General features: G+C 41.5%; 1 long non-coding RNA gene across 1 annotated transcript in view; it reads right to left on the bottom strand.

The window, feature by feature from the left end:
* LOC145986781 (uncharacterized) overlaps positions 1 to 11282 on the bottom strand; it is a 51998-nt gene extending 40716 nt beyond the window's left edge. Inside the window, exon 1 of the long non-coding RNA XR_014441610.1 lies at positions 11125 to 11282. This is a non-coding gene — a long non-coding RNA (uncharacterized LOC145986781). The remainder of the gene's footprint in view (positions 1 to 11124) is intronic.
* Between the last annotated feature and the right edge of the window lie 9237 nt (positions 11283 to 20519).

The following is a 20519-nucleotide window of genomic DNA, read 5'->3' as shown; positions in this document are numbered from 1 at the left end:
GAGAATCTAAGAATAGCAGGACAATTGGATACTCATGATGGAATTAGTTTCTACGTGTTCCTTGCATTTTTCTTCCAGACGGCCAAGGGCAATTACTTCCCCCTCGATCTCAAATTTTATAGAAATAAAAATATTCCGTAAAATTTTATTGCTCACTTCGCTTGCACTCTGCTATTCTTATAGACCAAGTTCAAAGCCATAGCTATGGGGCAGTGGAAGTCTGCCCTGGGAGCCGAACAATCTATATGAAAAAAAATGTTAAAGAGAATGCCATGGCGCCCCGTAAAATTATTTGCGCCCTATTTAAAAAAAAAAGGTAAAATGCTCCCCCTGTGCTTAGCACCATGCCATGAAGGCGTGAAACTTAATATGAAATATTAATGAAGACACCACTGTAATCCAAGAAGTCATTGATCAATCAAGGGATTTCCCTTTGTTTGTCAGGTGCCAAAACATGTATTTCAACTATAATATAATACAATTCACACAATATTTTGCAAAATGGTTAACGTAACCAGTAAGCAAACATTGTCTGGTGATGCAAGAGTCTCCCCTTTGAAGAAAATAAAGTCCGTGGTGGACTAAGGGACCCATGTTTTAGCAAGTACAAAAAAATGTATTACACATTTTTACACAATTCATCAAAGTGTAGATAATATGTAACCATTATTATTTAATTAATTCAATTTTTCTTGCATAACACAACACAATGGTGGTGTTGGATTCTCCTTAGATTCCTTTGTGCTTAAAAATCTTGCATACTGGAAACTAGAGGGAATCATCACGAAGCATGATTTATAAAGGGCTCCCTTAATAAGTTCTGCAGAGAGGCCCAAAGCTGTTGGTACATATTAATCGTCTATTAACATTATCGACCTGTAAATATCAAGCAGATACAGTCCCTATTAGCCTATTTATGTTAAACTTTATATTCTTTGGCAATCTGGAAACGTCATTATAGAAATATTGCTATTTGATGTTGCTCGAAGTGCTTTTGTTCGTTGCAGTTTCAATATACCATCCCTCTTCTGTTATTTATCTCTTTTGAGGGAGGTGGGCATGTGCTTCTGTGTACCTTGCTATATCTGCTAATTATTAAATATATTAAAAATTAGCCCCCTCTAGGATTAACCTCACCCCCCCCCCAACAAAGAATTCCTGGCTGCGGGCCTGTGTAAAATATTTGAACAGTTTCATTAAAGTAAATTTAAAAAAATATATGCAAATATACATTTTCTGTTTCTGATACTGTATGTATGAACCTACTGTGTTAACTATATTAATTTCAGTAACTCTTCTTTCAGTGAAAATAAAACATTCTGGATGTACTATATAATTGTAACTTGAAATATTTTGTATAGTCTGTGTAGCTGAATTTTGGCAATCCTTTTAATAATAGGTCTAGTTGTTTGCAAGATATCAGCTGCCACGTTCATTTACAGTTTAATGATGACACTTACAGGAAATAAATTTCCCCCCACAGAGATTATGTGATCTAACAGCCATAGGGCAAAATAAAAAGAGGTCAAGATGGTGGAATGGAAGAACGTAAAAAAAAAAAAGTACAGTGTTCCCCTGTGGTTAGCACCACGCCATGAAGGCGTATAGGGGGTGTGGGGGTAATGCCCCACACTTTCTTGATCCGGTCGTGAGTGGGGGTGATGTGATCAGCATCACGCTCCTGACCGCCTTTACCCCCCAGGGTCCCCCAGGTACCCATGTTATTCAATGCTGGGTGGGCGCCGGGGCCACTTCCATCGTGGCCGCGGTGGCTCAGTCAGTAACGCATCTGACTACCATGCTAAAGGTCCCGGGTTCAATCCCCGGCCGGTTCAAATCCGGGAACTTTTCTAACGATGGAATGGAAGAGATACATGGAAATAAAACAGAGGAATAATCGAATGAGTATGTCCTGAGACATAACAAAGGGAATACCCCAAGGATGAATACTAGGTCCTCTGCTGTTCTACATGAATACATAAATGACATACCACACTACACAAACACGAAGACTATAACCTATGCAGATGACAACAGTAATATCGAGAGGTAAAGAAGCAAAAGAACTAGAAATCTGCACATTTATCACGATCAACCAGCTATCACAATACCTAAACATCCATGGACTAACTACAAATAGTAACAGGACTAAGTTTATGGCCTTTAATATTAGCAAAAACACTGACTTCAATATAAAAACAACAAGGATTAATGAAACACACATACAACCCAAAAATACAGTGAAATTCCTAGGGATCACATTAGATAATAGTAAATAGATAGATTATCATGGGATGAACATATCAACAACCTATGTAGCAAATACAACACACATCTATCTTCTAAAATGTCTATCTGTATATAACTGAAATCAATAAATGTATGTACTATGAGTTAATATATCCCCACATAGAATATGTCGCCTGGGGAGGGGCATTTCAAAAATACAGAGAGAACATTAATGCTACAAAAAAGGGGCACTAAATAATGAACAACCTGGGGTATAGGTCATCTTGTAAGGAGGAATTTAAGAAAAATCAAATCATGACTATATACTCTATATATATATATATATACAAAATTATTTCATGTTATAAATACCAAAAATGCACAAAAAACAACCAAATTCATGACTACAAGACGAAACAAATACTATTTCCAGGAACATAGTAGACTTAAGATATCAAATCTATCGCCTATAAATGCCGGAATAACTTTCTATAATAAACTGCCAAATGACATTAAATCCATAACTCCTCTAAAATAGGAAAACAAAGGCAATCAAAAACTACTTAACCTACAGAGGCCTATACAGTATATCAGAATACACGGAACACCCCACATGAAGTATACTTTGGGAAACAGTACAAGTAAGGCACTGTGCATAGCCAAATTATCTTTTATTACACTTTTTAGTCTAATCACTTAAGAAGCAAGTGAAAATGCAGGTATCTATTACATGGTGTAAATTTTAAATGTAATACCGTAGCCAAATGTATCCGGTTACAGACTTATATACATACATTATATCTACTTGAATTTATATGAAATCATTAAAACATGTTGTATATCAAAATGTGAAGGGAAAATGAAGAACCTGTAACACATTGTAATGATGCAAATCCCTAATTATTGTCCATAGCTCTATATAAATGTAAATGTACGAGTTTATATAAACCTGTAAGAGATACATGGTAATACTTTGGGTAAATTTCTCGTATCGGACAAATGGCTGAAATTTGCTAGTTCATTTAATTTGAATATTCGTACTTACGTATTCTGCATTGAGAAACATTGCTGAAGGGCATTTCGCTTATTTCATGGAAATAAGCTCTATTTGCGACATATCGAGTAAGATTTCTTAGTTTCTTTTCGCCTTCGATAACACGCAAAATGGCGGTCCCAGTTTCACTACCGTACTCGGCATGCAGTGTTTCCACCCCTCTGCACCCAAAAATACCTATGTAGCCCCACGAACCATTTCTGGCAAGGTTAGGTTAGGTAGGGTCACTTTTAGGTTACAATAGTTAAAAATTGGTTTAAAAAGGTTAAAAAAAAGTAAAGTGCTCCCCTGTGCTTAGCACCACGCCATGAAGGTGTATAGGGGGTGTTGGGGTAACGCCCCACACTTTCTTGATCTGGTCGTGAGTGGGAGTGATGTGATCAGCATCACGCCCCTGACCGCTTCCGTTAGAAAAGTTCCTGGATTTGAACCGGCCGGGGATCGAACCCAGGACCTTTAGCATGGTAGTCAGACGCGTTACCGACTGAACCACAGCAGCTTTAGAAAAAAACATGCGTAGCCCCACACATCATTCTCGCATAGCCCCACGAACCATTTGGCAACGTAACTTCTTCAGTTACAAAAACACGTATGGAAACACTGACCGGGATTACATCATCACACACAGGCTACATCCACCTGGCAATAAATGGATGCAAGAGCTTTCGTGCATTGGTCACACATTTATATCAAAAAATAAGATGATTCACCGGCAAAATTCCATGAACGATGCGAGAAAACACTTCCCCGAACATCCACAAGTATAAAGAAACTGCATTCAGTAAGTAATTTCGATAACTGTCTATTATAGCCTGAACGGATTTCTTCAAATTTACAGGAGAAACTACTTACTGAAATCACTTTCTGCATCATTGTCGAGGTTCTTGAACGTATTTTCTTTCATGGAAACTAAAAACTTCACCATAGAATGCTGCAGAACAATAAATAATCAGTTGTTACGTAAAGAACTTGCATCTCCTGTAACATTAGGCCGTTGTTTCCATTATGTACATGCAGATAGCGCGAGCATCGAAAGTCACGCGGTCTCTGCAGTTTCTCCAAATGTGCCTTTTTTTACAAGAATTTTTTTTAATTTTTTTTTAACTATGCTTACCTAACCTAACCTTGCCGGAAATGGTCCGTGGGGCTATCGTGAATGGTTTTTGGGGCTATCGTGGATGGTTTTTGGGGCTATCCGTCGGTAAAAATTTACTATCCTTCGGAAGACCGTCGGTAAAAATTTACTATCCATCGGACACCTCTAATTTTTTTGTTTCGTCAATTTTTGACATTCGTAGTTACGTATCTGGGTACTACTTTTCTATACCAGAGACACCTATCAATGATTTATTTCGCAATTTTTTACATTGCTAACGTACTATTCTGCATTGCGGAACCATTTCTTTAGGTGAAATAATGGATTTCTAATGAAAATAATGTCTATTTCTTACATACGATAGTCCCACGAACCATCACATGGACGAGGTATGCCTACTAGGTTAGGTTAGGCCTGTCAGGTTAGGTTCCATTAGCACTCCTTTCGTTCAATTTAGCATATACGGACAACATCGGAATTACAAATTCCATGGCATCTTCCACACCCGGCAACAATTTCACGACGCATCCTCGACACGTCATCTTGTAGCAGCAGCAATAGCGCGTATTGTGCTCTCGTGCAGAAAACAAATGGCGGCAAATTAGCCCAAAAATTCACGATAGCCCCACAAACCATCACGGGGACGAGGTATGCCTACTAGGTTAGGTTAGGCCTGTTAGGTTACGTTCCATTAGCACTCCTTTCGTTCAATTTAGCATATACGGACAATACGGAGCGTATTGTGCTCTCGTGCACTAAGCAAATGGCGGCAGCAGCATTAGCGTGTCGGAAATAGATTTTCGTACAAAACCACATGCATTCGCATTAAAATGGATCAAAACTACATACCCGAACATCAACAACGCTACAGAAAATGATTTGCGTAAGTACTTTCTCCTGTAAATTTCAAGAAATCCGTCTCTGGTATAGTAAAGTGTTACCCGTATCTGCTTCGTTGAACATTCCTGAAGTTGTATCAACGTTGTTTTGATGAAATTAATTGCAATTTTTCACATTACCAGTACGTCTTTCTGGTAGGCCTTTTCGCAATTATTTCCAATTTCTAGATCCTGATACTAACACGACACCAAATTTTAACTATGTTTCCTAACCTAACCACGTGCCAATGGTTTGCCGACAATGCTACAGGAACTTATTACGGTAAGTAGTTTCTTCTGTACAAATAAATAAATGTGTCCGAAGGATAGTAAAGAAGTACCGAAAAGTTGCCACTATTTTATGGAAATAGGCCAGGGCATGAAATTTCAAGTTTGAAGTCAGTCGCCGGACTAAAATCTTTGGTCGCCACTATTTTATATTTATAAATAATAAAAATATGAGCAATTATTAAAAAGAACATACCTTAGGAATTAATGTTTATGTAGCGCTATCGTTCAGCACTGAGGTACCACTTAACAATCGCAACTGCTGGGTCAAACACTGACGGGGGGGTTCATTTACGGAAACTCTGAGCAAATCATCCAGTGTCTGTCTTTAGAGAGTTCCTGTAAATAGTCTTGAGTCTGTTGTAACAGCTGAAACCTCTCACACATGAAGCTGTGCTCACTGGTAAACAGCTCAAAATGTCAAAATCTGGAGAAAATTGGGGAATCTTGCTAAACACTCCTCACTGTGAATCTAATCCAGCATCTGATTCAAAGTCTGTCCACTCTGCTAACAGAATATCCATTTTCTCATTATAAATGCTCGGGTTCAAGTACATGTAGAGCTTCTTTATTTCTTCTATCCCAAACTGAAGAATATTTTCTTTGGTATGCCAACCCAAGGTGTCGAAAACATGCAGAGATGCAATCACATCTGTTGATATAGATTGCAATCTTTCTGTGATGTACACCTTCGCATTGTTAATTAAGTTTCCTCTAACAGTCTGAAACTCTTGCTCTCCATTTTGAATGTTTGTGAGCTGCACATCCCTGGTCTTTCCTGAAATAAATGCATGGTCCAAGAAATCTTGTTCGCTTGGTCCAACATTAGATTCCAGGTCAGCCAAAACTGAAATACAGTGTTCAATTCTTATTTTCAGAGATGAAACCAAAAGACTCTTATTTTGTAGTGCCACGCTTAAAGGGTTCAGTTTCATCTAAAAATCCAAAAGGAAGTACAGAAGCTTAACAAATTTAAATTGCTTCAAACTTTCCAGCAAACCCTGAGGTTTAGTACTTTCATTGTCTTTTCCATGGGTCACAACAGCTTTCCATGATTGCAAGAGATCTCTTACAGCACTTTCTTTGCTGGCTAACCACCTAATAGTGTGGATATCATTCAGTTTTAGAATTTCTTCTCCTATAACTTCTGCAGTTTCTCTCAAGAGGTGAAGTCTTTAGCAGAGCCATGATAAAACTGAAAAATATTCCTAATCACGGAATCAAATGCTCTAAGATATTAACTCCAACACAGCTAACTGCAAACGGTGTGCAAAGCAGTGAATATTTATAATTTTATTACAAATATTTTTCATTTGCACACCCAATCCTGATTTGTGCCCGACCATATTTGCTGAACCATCAGTACCCAAGCCTACAATGTAATACTTGTTTCTGTATTTATTTGAACCTATTGCCCAATCTAAATACTAAATAATCAGTTATGGCTGTGAAGTGACCAGCAGAAGTAGCGTTTGGGAGCTCTATTACTCCTAAAATGTCCTCTTTGATGTAACCATCAATTGCATCCACGTATCGAACATACACGTTTGCATGCTCGACTGACTATCTGTGGATCCATCAATCAGAAGGCTGATGTATGTACTTTTCTTTATTATCTCCACTAGATCTAACTTCAAAGTTTCAGCTATGAAATTAATAAATTCTCTGCATTGCTTTTTATTGCCATACTTAGGTAGAACACTCACACTTAATTTACCTGCCAAACACAGCACATCTGCAAAGTCTTTAAATGGCTTCTCATGTTTAGCTACATAGTATGCTAAATTAAATAATAAGTAAGATGGGGTCGGCATTGAGTGGACACGGGGTTTTTAATCGGCTCGCTTTCCAAAACCATGTATGAATGTTGGATTCAGATGTTCGAGCATGTTTGACACACATTTGAAACAACAAAATTTTAGTCGCCAGCCCCAAACTTTTGGTCGCCAATGGCGACCTGGCGACCGGAAATTTCGCGCCCTGAAATAGGCATAACCTCACCTTGAAGAATCTTCCGCGATGCATAATAAGTAAGTATATTAAAATTTCGGTAACCACCAAACATCTCTAATTCCCTTATTTTCGTATTTTTCATATAGATACTTACATATTCTGCATTCGTAAGGATTCTTCTATTTCGCGTTTCGTTTTTTGCACGCAAATAATCTCAATTTTCGAAATATCGAGTATTTTTATTTTGTTCGCTTTCGCTTGCGTTACACGCGATATGGCGGAGAAATCTTGACTAGCGTAGTCCATGATCAGTAGTTATGCAGTGTTGCAACCTTCTTCATAGAAAAATACCTACTTTCGTGTTACTGATTTTGTATTTTATTCCAGGTTCGAAAACTCCACGAACCATGCACGGCAAGGTTAGGTTAGGAAACATAGTTAAATTTGTTTTTCAAAATTATATTTTTTTTCTGGTTCAAAAACCCCACGAACCATTCATAAATAGCCCCACAAACCATTCACGGCGGATAGCCGCACAAACCATTGACTGATAACCCCACAAACCATTCATAAATAGCCACACAAACCATTCACGGATAGCCCCACAAACCATTCACGGATAGCCCCACGAACCATGCACGGCAAGGTTGGGTTAGGTTCTGTTAGGTTAGGAAAGATAGTTAAATTTGTTTTTTAAAATTAGAAATTTTTTACGAACCATTGACGGATAGCCCCATGAACCATTCATAAATAGCCTTAGAGATACTGTGCGAAAGGGGGGGGTTATAACCCCCCTTCAACCTCGCATTAAGCACACCACTGATCCTGTGCACCTCATGTTGTCGCAAGTTCGTAATCAGAAATGATGAACAGGAACTCACGTTTATTTACATTCTAGAACTGTTACACAGTTACAAAATCGCGCATTTGGAAACACTGACCGGTTGTTACGTCATGAAACGCTCGCAAATATTTTGTTCACGTAGTAGACGGACATCAAGGGAACAGCTTTCGTGCATCGGAGTGACATTAATGTCGAAAATTACATGATTTATCGGCAAAAAAATTTCAACGAGGTGAAAACAAACTTCCAAGACCTTCCTAAAGTATAAATAAACCCATTTCGGTAAGTACTTTCTCCTGTAAAATTAAGAAATACGTTTTGGGGATACGAAAATGTCACCGTAAGTATCAATGTTAAAAGTAAGGAAATAAACGAGTGACAGATGTTCGGGTTTTACTAGACAAATACCGTAATTTCTCCTGTAAATTTGAAAAATCCGATAAAGAGAAATTTACCATACTTTGTAACAAGATTTGGTAACATTATCGTATGGGTGAAACGGATTCCTTCAAATTTCCTTCAAATTTACAGGAGAAAGTACTTACGGAAATCATTTTCTTGAGCGTTTTGGAAGTTCCTGAATGTAGATTTGATCCATTTTAATGTGAATACGTGTTGTTTTCTGCGAAAATCTCTGTCCGACACGCTGTTTCTGCTCCCGCCATTTGCTTTTTGCATGAGAGTGCAATGTTCCGTGTGTTAAGACGATGCAACCCCGTAGCCAGTGTTTCAGCCTCGCCGTGTTTTCACTAGAACCACCTGTCGAGTTCGGAACAAGCCATTTTTCCCCGAATGGGTGTCACTTATCGCACAACATTGTAGCAACATTGTGTTCCGACGTCACAGGAGAGAGCTGTTTTTACAATTTTTCTTTGTATTTATGCTAATGGAACCTAACCTAACCACGTAGGCATTCCTCGTCTGACGTCAATATTCAAGGTTGCAAGATTGTTGTGCGTAAAGGAAGAGAATTAACGAATTACGAAAGAAAGATGGTTCCGACCGAATGGGTGTCACTTATCGCACAACACTGTAGCAACATTGTGTTCTGACGTCATAGGAAAGATCTTTTTCATGTTAGGCAATACAAGCTAACGCGTCTCTTAGCGAAAATAATAATTTTTCTTTGTATCTATGCTAATGGAAACTAACCCAACAGGCCTAACCTAACCTAACCACGTAGGCATTCCTCGTGTTTTCACTAGCACGAGAGCACATAACCAATTTCGAAAGAAAGATGGTTCCGACCCGAATGGGTGTCACTTATCGCACAAGACTGTAGCAACATTGTGTTCTGACGTCACAGGAAATTTTTTTCATGTTAGGCAATACAAAGGTAACGCGTCTATTAGCGAAAATATTATTTTTTTATTTGTATTTATGCTAATGGAACCTAACCTAACAGGCCTAACCTAACCACGTAGGCATTCCTCGTCTGACGTCAATATTCAAGGTTGCAAGATGGTTGTGCGTAAAGGAAGAGCATTAACATATTACGAAAGAAAGATGGTTCCGACCCGAATGGGTATCACTTATCGCACAACACCCTAGCAACATTGTGTTCTGACGTCACAGGAGAGGCCTTTTTCATGTTAGGCAATACAAAGGTAACGCGTCTCTTAGCGAAAATATTATTTTTTCTTTGTATTTATGCTAATGGATCCTAACCTAACAGGCCTAACCTAACCACGTAGGCATTCCTCGTCTGACGTCAATGTTCAAGGTTGCAAGAGTGTTGTGCGTAAAGGAAGAGCATTAACGAATTGCGAAAGAAAGATTGTTCCGAATTGCGAAAGGAAGATGGTTCCGAATTGCTGTTTATGTACAATGAACGTGGTAAATCGCAAGGTTATTTCACAAGTTCTACACGTAAATGCGACGTATTAGCATAATTTCAAATAGGGGCATGAAAGTAGATATTTTCCGGTGAACGAGGTTGCACCACTGCATAAATCGACAAAACACTCTCAGAACGCCCCCTAAACCAGTATGCTATCACGGCCATAATGTGTTACAGATTCGAAACAACAAGTAACAGTAAGTACTCGTAAATAGAGAAAATAAACATTATCTTAGTTAGAAATGCATTATTTCGCCTTAAGAAATGTTCCGCAACACGTTAGCAATGTAAAGAAGTCCGAAATATATGATTCGTAGGTGTTTCACCCATACGATAATAGTACCCAAGATTTAATATGACTCTTTCCATACCCTCTCACAAAGGGTTAACGGAAAAAAGAGAAATAAATAAAAATTGATAAAAAATACACCATATGGAAACGTCCTCATAACCTGAAGTGAATAATAAAGTATAAGTTAGCGTACAAGATGACAAATTCCGTGGAAGTGTAAGATAAAAACAGTATTGGAAGGTTCAAATTTCGTGACACAATGATTTTCAAGATTCTACGATAATTAGTCTTTGTGCTAGGAGATATCATAAAACAATCGGAACCGTTACCGAATATAGCACCCAAAACGACTTTCCACAACAGCAGCTATAATTTCAAGTAGTTAGGTTAGGATTGGTACCGATAAGTGTTCTATAGCGGCGAAAATACTCTGAAATTGCAAGTTTGTTTTAACTTACGTGGGCCATGATTTGGCATCAAATATCTTCGTTATTTGTACTTTCCTAAATCTGGATCCACTTTTACATTACGTAAAACATTGAAATCTGTTTATTAAAAGAAAATTCGACGTAATTCTAGAGGTGGGTACAGTGGGTAAACTGACTACAGTAACAATTTCAAAAATGCAACAATTAAGACGTATTTCTTACCGCATTAGGTAACCAAAATGTGATCTGAAAGGGATGAAATGTTCATCGATGTATCTTTCCTTAGCCATGGCCACATAGACACCTAAATATTGGAAGAAGAATATGCACTATGCACAGAGCACGTGCATGGGAAACACATGGACGCGAAAGGAAGGAAGACGAAGACCCACAGCCTACAGATTGGAAGACCACAGACGAACGACATCTAAGTGTTACTGTTATTTGATTGGTAGTGTCTGCTGCCACGTTCTTTTTCTGCTGGAACCTCAAAAGAGATGCGCGTGGCAGCAAACTCGGTCTTTGTTTTATCGTGATTTCATCATGCTATGTATGCAATTACGTTAGTAACACATACTGTGAAGTTGTAGCGATTACTTCTTCCATGGCTAAGGAAAGATACAACGATGAACATTTCATTCCTTTCGGATCACATTTTGGTTACCTAATGCGGTAAGAAATACGTTTTAATTGTGGCATTTTTGAAATTGTTACTGGGGTCGTTTGCCCACTGTACCCACCTCGAGAATTACGTCGAATTTTCTTTTAATAAACAGTATTGGAAGGTTCAAATTTCGTGTGACAATGATTTTTAAGATTCTACGATAATTCTTTCTGTTATCTGATACTCCCCGGACACCTATAACTTCTTCGTTTTGTCAATTTTTGACATTTGTACTTACCTATCTCCTTCGCGGAATATTCTTTAACGTGTATTCACGTTTTTTTGATCAAAGTAATTGCAATTATTATTATTATTTTTTTAAAAAAGTGTTTTTGTAACTGAAGAACGTACGTTTCCGCAAATGGTTTGAGGGGCTATGTGTCAATGGTTCGTGGGGCTATGCGAAAATGGTGTGTGGGGCTACGCATATTTTTTTCGAAACCAATGGACATTTCCACTCACTTCTTTTAAACGAATTTTAAAAACTACACCCTGGGAAAATGACCACTGCAATTTTTCGCGTTTCTCTGCGTTCAGTTTAAGGGGAAACCAGACTTCCAAAGTTGCGAAGTTAGCGTTGGGCTGAAAAACACGCCCCGCCATGTTAATACGTCACGACTTAGGGAGAGCTCGTTTGTCGTCTGCTTCGAGCGTCCAGTTTACCGGGGGTAGCCCACGGTAAGCGAACACGTGCAACGTGCAGCAGTTTTGCAAATCTGTGTAGAGTTAAATAATGGAAGGGATAGCTATGCTTTATACAGTGCTCAAAAAAAAGTTTTGCATATTCAGGGTTTGTGATCATTTTATTGTACTACATACATGGAATCATATTTAAGAGTACAGGGGAGACATACAAACAGAAAGAAAACAGTGCAGCCATGCAGTTGAAACAAAATTATACCAGAATCACACCACAAGAACAAGATTAAAAATGTGGGATGCGAAACACAAAAGAAGGCAGTGCAAAGCCGTGTACCTGCGGCTCGCAGGCATGCTTGGAATTAACAGATGGGAGTTCAGTACCGTGTTTAGCCACCTCGAGCCCGAAGGCATGCTTGAACACTACGGGGCATGCTAAGATCATTCAACTTCTCCTGAGGAAGACTGTCCCACTCTTGAATGGCAGCCTCCCGCAATTGCACCTTGTTCACAGGAGGATTTTCGCGGCTGACAATTGCTCGTTTCAGGTGTCCCCATGCATGTTCCACACAGTTCATGTCTGGTGAATACGCCGGCCACACCATGTGTCGAATGCCATGCACATCAAAGAACTCTTGAACCACTCTGGCTCGATGTGGTCGAGCGTTATCATCCACCAGCGTGAAGCCATCCCCCACAGTTGCAGAGAAACCTGCTACCACGGGTTCGAGAATAGCGTTTCTGTACATCAGACCGGTCAGGTGACCCTGGAGAGAAATTTGAGGCGTACGTCGGCCAAACATGATGGAGCCCCCCTGCTGTTGGTGACGTTCCTGGATGAAGGGCTCGTTCAATCTCTCATCTGATCGTCTCCAAACCCTCATGCTTTTGCTTAACGGGTGCAAACTGATGGTGACCTCGTCTGTAAAGAGCGTGTGCTCCCACTGTTCCTGACTCCATTCACTGTGCATTGTTGCCCACCTTACACGGTCTCTCTTATGGTGAGGATTAAGAGGAAACTTGGGTATGAGTCTTCTTGACGTCAATCCTTCCTCATAAAGTCGATTCCGCACTGTCTGATTGGAAACATTCGCTCCTGAGGCTGTCCGCAGATCTTGGCACAAACTAGTAACAGTTGCAATGGGTCTAAGACGTGCCGAAATCACCACGTACCGATCTTCCCTGCGTGTTGTTTTGCGTGGCCACCCTGTTCTTGGTCGATTAGCAACTGAGTGTGTCTCCCTGAACTTCTTCCACACTCGAGAGACATCACCTTGGCTCACTCCAACACGGGCTTCGACGTCTACTTGGCCATATCCCTCTTGCAGCAGCGTTACAATTCGAATCCGGTCAATAGCAGAAACGGTTGCTCGAGGCATGTTGCCCTTCGTTTTCCACCCGCTCTCTGTGCAGTTTCCAACTCAGAAGTTTGGATAAGACACGGACAATGCCTCCCATCGGGCTGCTTTCAAATCTGCTCAGGGACCAGGTGGCAACTACTGCCCTCTATCTGCTGAATATCAAACTCACTTGGGGCATTATGTCGGTTTCTGTCTCGGGCATTGCTCACATAATGAACATCGTATACCTTTTGGGAATATCGCGACTCAAACCGCATGGAATCATAATATGCAAAACTTTTTTGAGCACTGTAATAGTCATTCTTCCCTGCTGCTCAAGTGAAAGATAAACGAAAGAGTTCTGCTGCGTGCATGTTTTCATCAAAACACAAGAAAACTACTGCTTGTAAAATTGGTTACTGACCAAATTTCAGAAATATATTTTAAACTTATATTTATCAAAATGTACCATAAACCATGTAGTGCAAAATAAGAATTTTCACATTCTTCACTTTACTTATAACGCCTATTTTTACTTTCTTTTGCATAAAGCAATTTCAGTCTGTTTCATTTCTGTTACGCAAATTATGATAAAATATTTTTCTGCAGATAAGAGAAAATACACTGAGAAGATTACATCAGTTGCACAGTACATTTCAAAGCTAAGTTTATGTGTAAATATTACAAAAAAATAATGTATATAAACATTATATCACATACTGAAATATATTTTGAATTTTGTACTGCGAAAAAAGCTGCCTCATCTCTTTCCCCGAACGCATCAATTAATTGGTTCACAACCTCACTAGGGATCCTATCGAGACGAGACATGGCAGTCTTGGTTTCGTTCTCGTTGAGAGTTGTAAATGTCTGTCTCGTGTTTATTTATAAATGCCTCGTTGACAGTCTCGTCTCGGTTTCGGAGGGCAATTCTCGTTCTTGTCTCAAGTCTCGAAAAATGTAGAATTGACAACTTATGCAAAGGTTTATCGTACGAACTTTCACAGTGAATAGAGATCATAAAGACAAAACAACTTTCTTAATTATTTTTTTGTTTGTTTGTTTGACTCCTCGTTTCAACGCTACGAGCCTTCTAAAACTGGACATTAATCTCCTTATACGTGTATATGCAAACCAAACTGCCCATTCACAATTACCACGAATGGACTGGCGTTGTAATTATTATAAACAAAATTCATGATTTAACTGAGGAACTCACATGTTCCAGGTTTGACTGTCGAGCTGGGCATGACTGTTCCTTTGTGAATGTCCTTTCATTGAAGTGGAAGTTGTTTGGTGGAGGAGGGTTGGTTGCTCGAGTCTTTGGGGGACAGTAGCCCTAAGGGGATACTTCTATTGTTAACGTTAGTTTTGCTCACGAGACGAGACATTTCCCGTCTCATCACATAAAAGGATACGGGAAAAGCGAATGTTTCGAAATGAAACGGGACAGACCAAAGTTTCGTCTCGTCTTGTCGGCAGGTTGGGTGATACTTAGATTGAGCTGGTGTAACGAGTGCACTCACGGTCCCCGAAATGACGTGTCAATCATACCCCGGCACGGGGCCAAACGTCGTTATGCGTACGGGAAACCGGTCGTGACTCACGGTCCAGGTTTTCAAGTTCGGTACTGAGACGGTCGTTTATTGTCATACTATTGCGAGGCGGGGATAGATACCTTGAAATATTACACTGTTTTGGTTTACCTTTGGTATGTAGATTCGAACAATCATAAAACACTAATAGTGTAATATCCGGTACCTGAAAAAACGTCAAATAACAACACTGACGAACGGTAAAAAGTGAATATATATTGTAACAACAAAAAAATATTGCAATCAACAACTGTTTACAAAGCCTCCTCACTCTCACAACATTCACTCTTCTCTCTTTCACACACATGAGGTATTTTTACATGTGAAGCATGGATACAAATCATGGATCTCATTAACCTATCATTCCTTTTAATTTTTTAAACCTTTATGTGAATTTAGGGCATTTGTCTGCCAGCTCCTGTGCTCTTTTAAAATAACTTGAGTGCCAGCCCTCGGAAAGCGGTTAACTAAGACAATTGGGTCGGCGTGGTTAAATCTTTCGTTCGAATGAACGTATGCATCGAGTCGTAAGCACGACATTTAACAAGTTTCTCGGAGGGGGGTATTACACACAAGCCTCTCTCGTCCAATGAGAACAACTACTCAATTACATAGTGATGCAAAAACTTAATTGGCTCCAGCTGCCGGAATACACTAATCAATCGTCGGCGCGAGCAAAAATTACCTTAAAAACCACTATGCAACAAATAATACTATTTCATGCACACGACCTTGCAATAAAAACAACTACGCTTTCCACAATTAAAAAGGACTCATCAGTCAACTATTGACAAATTAAATGGCGCGACGGGGCGGTCGGTTACACAAAAAAAATGGAGCACACTTTGACAATTTACACTAAATATTAAAGAAATGAAATGGAGCTTCTAACGCTGAATGCAGACAATTAAATTAGAACATCTGAACATGAAATTACCCTTTTTTATAACAATACCAAAAATTATCAGACGCGGGGATTAGGTTCGGTGTTTCCTGAGTAACTTTGCGAATAAGTGAGACTTCGGCGTTAACTGTACGGTGTTGATACTAATGACGCACGTTTACATGTACATGAGACCCTCTGAAGTATACTGTACCAGACTCTGCTACATGGCGTGGTCATTCATCTCTCCTGGACGCGGGACTTGCACACGGTTCCTTTGTGGCGAAATTGTCCTCCGAGGTCGATCGCGACGAAGAATAATTGCGACGATCTGGTGTACTTGCACCTCCTTAGTACTTCGGGCGTTCCTCTTGCCACTAGCGTCGGGAGTACGTGGTCACGCGTCGGTTCAGAATCTCGCTGGTGACGGGCTTCGATTCGGCGTCGTTCTGGAAGCGTCGTTCTGGAGTCGTCCTTCAATCTCTCCCTCTGGCTTCGATCGGCGTCGTTCTGGAGTCGTCCTTCAATCTCTCTCTCTGGTGACGGGCTTCGATCGGCGTCGTTCTGAAAACGTCCTTCGGGCTTTGGACAGTGTTTGCCTTTGGTGTCGTCTGTGGCGTTGGCCGACTGGCTTCATCGGAAGATGGCGATGCATCGTTGCGGGGTCAGGGAAGTCGACAGACTCCCTTCTCAATCTCCTTTAGCCCTCCATCCTTATGTAGTCCACGCTTGGCAAAAACAAATCACCGCGTAATCTTCACCAAAATAAGGCGCGCACTGGTAACTCTCTATCTCCGATTCGTTCACGGAACGTAAGGAAACAAAGTTCACGGACACAAAACAATAATCACGCGAGAGTGTAGCGCGAAGATGCTCTCTCTATGAAATCCGGGTAAAAAACTGTTTCGGGGATGGTAGCACCGCATATATATAAGAGATTCAAATTCGTCCGTTGAAACCCACGCTAAGGTGGCTTCGCTTCGCTTTCTCAGGGGATGGAAATGACCTCTGTCCATTGTCTTGAAAGGTGCGGTCGGCGACGCGTCCTGGATCCTTGCAGAGTTGGGCTCCAGCTGGTGTTCCTGGTCATCCGTGAACATGGGTTCGAACGCCTGCTGCGACTCGAGCCCGGTAGCGGCGAAAATAATCTTCCCTTATCTCCGCGTTGGTGCAAATATGTCATGTTCTAAGCGGCGGCTGTCACTCAAGAAAAACTCGTCCCCAACTCCCGACGTCTGGCTCGGATACAAGTTTATTCACAAAATAAATCAAACCTCACACTTTCATGTTTGTGCATAAAATGAATCAATAAACAAAAATTAATTTATATCGAACTGCGTTTCACATGTCACTAGATACCGTGACATCTCGCCCTCCTTCCGATCAAAAAATTCTGTAGGCGAATAAAATTTTTCACTACTCAAGGGCATGAAATTTTGACTACAAATTTTTTAACACCCTGTACAAAAAAAGTTAACCAGTTCGATAACATAAAACACATGACATAAATGATACCTCCAATTTACCTAATAAATATACATTTTATACACTCTTGGTATGGCGCAATGTTATTTTATACTTCTAAAATTCCGCGATGTCGCTTAACCAGGTTTCGCCATCCCATTCCTCTCTTCGGCGCTGACGACCTGACGGCCCCGGCTGTGGAGATGTGTTGCTGGGATTCGGCCCGTTCGCGTTTCGCGTCGGGCTCCTTTGAACCCTCGGCGGGCTGCGCCTTGTGTGCCCGTTGTCAGAACGCGGGCTCTCCGGTCTACTGTCGGGGTGACGTTGATAATAACCATTGTTCACTCGCCCGTTGGAAAAGTTGCTGTCGTTGCTGTGGTTATAGTGACCCGGCGAACTGCGAGTCTGACCACCTCGACGTCTCTGTCCCCGATACTGGCGCCTCTGTCGTGGCGAAGGTGGACCATCTCGAAGCTGGCGAACTTCGGCTCCTGGAGCGCGTTGCTGCCCATCGTACCTTCTCTGGACGAAATGGACGCGTGGGTGCTTGTTTCCTCGGTTTCCTTCATCCTCCGGTCGTCTCCTTTTGTCCCATCTGTCACTCCGCGTCCTCTCGCGTTCTTCTTCGCACTGGTTTAGGTTCTCGAGCGTGAGCGACATGGCTTCTGCGTCGAAAACGCACGCCCCGTTGAGATGCCGTCTTATCTCTTGCGGGTAATGATAAATTAGGGCCGCAATTATCTCCGACGTGGTCATCTGTGGCTGGAGAGCTTGGAACTCATTGAACTTACGCCAGAAATATTGCGAAAAAGTAAGTCCCCCGTTCCTGTCGTACCTCTCGTTCCTCAGTTGGATAAGCATCCTTTCCACTTGCATGGGGCGCTGAAAGTGTGTCAAGAACGCTTCCCTAAACGCCGAGTATGAATGAAAGTGTCTTTCATTCCGATCCAGCCAGTTCTTTGCCCGATCTTGCATTAGGCCTTTCAGCACGAGTAATCGCTCCCCATCCGCAAGTCCTAACTCCCGCGCTGTTGCTTCGAATTCGTCGATGAAGGCAGACGGCAAAATCCTGTCGGCCCCGGAGAACTTCTTGAAATGTTTCTTATATTCCGGCGGGAACAGAGCCCTTCTCGTCGGTGCTGGTTCAGACCGTATATCTTCCCGGTTTGAAGTTTGGGCTTCGAACGGTCGCGGCGATGGATAATGTAGTCCAGGTTCCACTTCGCTTCCCCCGTTGACAAGCGTAGTCGGTCTTGCGTCACTCGCGCGCCTTGAAGACGAGGGGACCGCAGCTGGCTGTGGTGACGTCATAGCTGCCGGCTCTCGCGATGATCCGGGGACGTCGGCTACGTTCAGTCGTTGCAGTTTCTCTTCTATTTCCTTTATCTTTTCGGAATTCCCTTCCGCTACGCTCGCCGCTCGCCGTACTTGTCGCTCGAGGGCATCGTTGCTCCGAGTGCAGTCTGACTCCAGCTGTGCACATTGTTGGCCGATGTGTTGCAAAGCTCCTTCCTGTTCACGCACGCTCTGCGCCAGTGTTGCCACCTTGGCTTCCTGTTCATTGAGGCGAACGTCAGTCCTGGCGATCCTGGATTCGATTCGAGTCTCGGATTCTTGGATCGTCTGAAGGAGCTGTTGTGTCACTTCTTCTCCGGAGGCGCGAACCGTCCCTTGGAGGCGTTCTTCCATCCCTCGTACGTCGGTCTGCATCCCTTGCACCTCAGCCTGCAATCCTTGGATGTTGGTTTGGACTCTGGTTTCCAATCCCTGGATGTTCGTCAGGACCTCGGTCTGCAATCTGGTTTCCAATCCCTGGATGTTGGCTTGCATCCTGGTTTCCATTCCTTGCATGTTGGTCCGCATCTCGGTCTGCATCCTGGTTTCCATTCCTTGGAGCATCTGGAGGACCAGCTGGAGTTGGTTGGCACCACTGCCACTTCCTACGTCATCTTGTTCCTTGCTGTGGTCGCTGTCCGCACGTGACGATGTACCCCCTTGGCCACTTGGTATCTCCCTTTCCATTTCCAACGGGCCCTTGCACTGAAGACAAACCGGTCTGGCCCCCTCGCTGTTGATTTCGAAAACAGCAAATTCCTTTCCACAAGCCTCGCAAACCATCATGACGTCACTCTTGTTCAAACAGTCTATACGACGATTTCTTAATCTCATGAAGGCCTTTCGCTAAATACTTGCTCGATTTTCTGTCGCACTTTGGAAAAGTTACGCAAACTTACGCGAGCTCACACAAAATGTGAATTACAAATCGATACATAAAAAGAAAAAGGAGATCCGTCGGGAATCCCTTATCCCGCAACTCAGCCTGATGCCATAAATTATGCCAACAACCAAAAAAAGTACACAAAAAGTACATAAAAAATGCCCTATGCAGCTGCCCTTGCTGCTTTCGCCGAAAAAATATCTGCCCTATTGTTACCAATTACGCCCAATAACGTGTCCTTACACGTGAACCTACGACAAATACATGAAAATAACCCTCGACATACAAAACGAAAAACACACAAATCATCAGGAACCTAACACAAGAATTTTATGAATGACCTATACAACAATGAAATTTCTACCGCTCTCGTAACCTGGTTTTCTTGGAAAGGAATGACAAAAGTTGCCGTCTCTGTTCGGGCGCCAAATGTAACGAGTGCACTCACGGTCCCCGAAATGACGTGTCAATCATACCCCGGCACGGGGCCAAACGTCGTTATGCGTACGGGAAACCGGTCGTGACTCACGGTCCAGGTTTTCAAGTTCGGTACTGAGACGGTCGTTTATTGTCATACTATTGCGAGGCGGGGATAGATACCTTGAAATATTACACTGTTTTGGTTTACCTTTGGTATGTAGATTCGAACAATCATAAAACACTAATAGTGTAATATCCGGTACCTGAAAAAACGTCAAATAACAACACTGACGAACGGTAAAAAGTGAATATATATTGTAACAACAAAAAAATATTGCAATCAACAACTGTTTACAAAGCCTCCTCACTCTCACAACATTCACTCTTCTCTCTT

Source organism: Lepisma saccharinum, chromosome 4 (assembly GCF_977018435.1).
Source record: "Lepisma saccharinum chromosome 4, izLepSacc3.1, whole genome shotgun sequence".
Taxonomy (NCBI): Eukaryota; Metazoa; Arthropoda; class Insecta; order Zygentoma; family Lepismatidae; genus Lepisma; species Lepisma saccharinum.
This window is presented reverse-complemented; position numbering and strand designations above follow the sequence as displayed.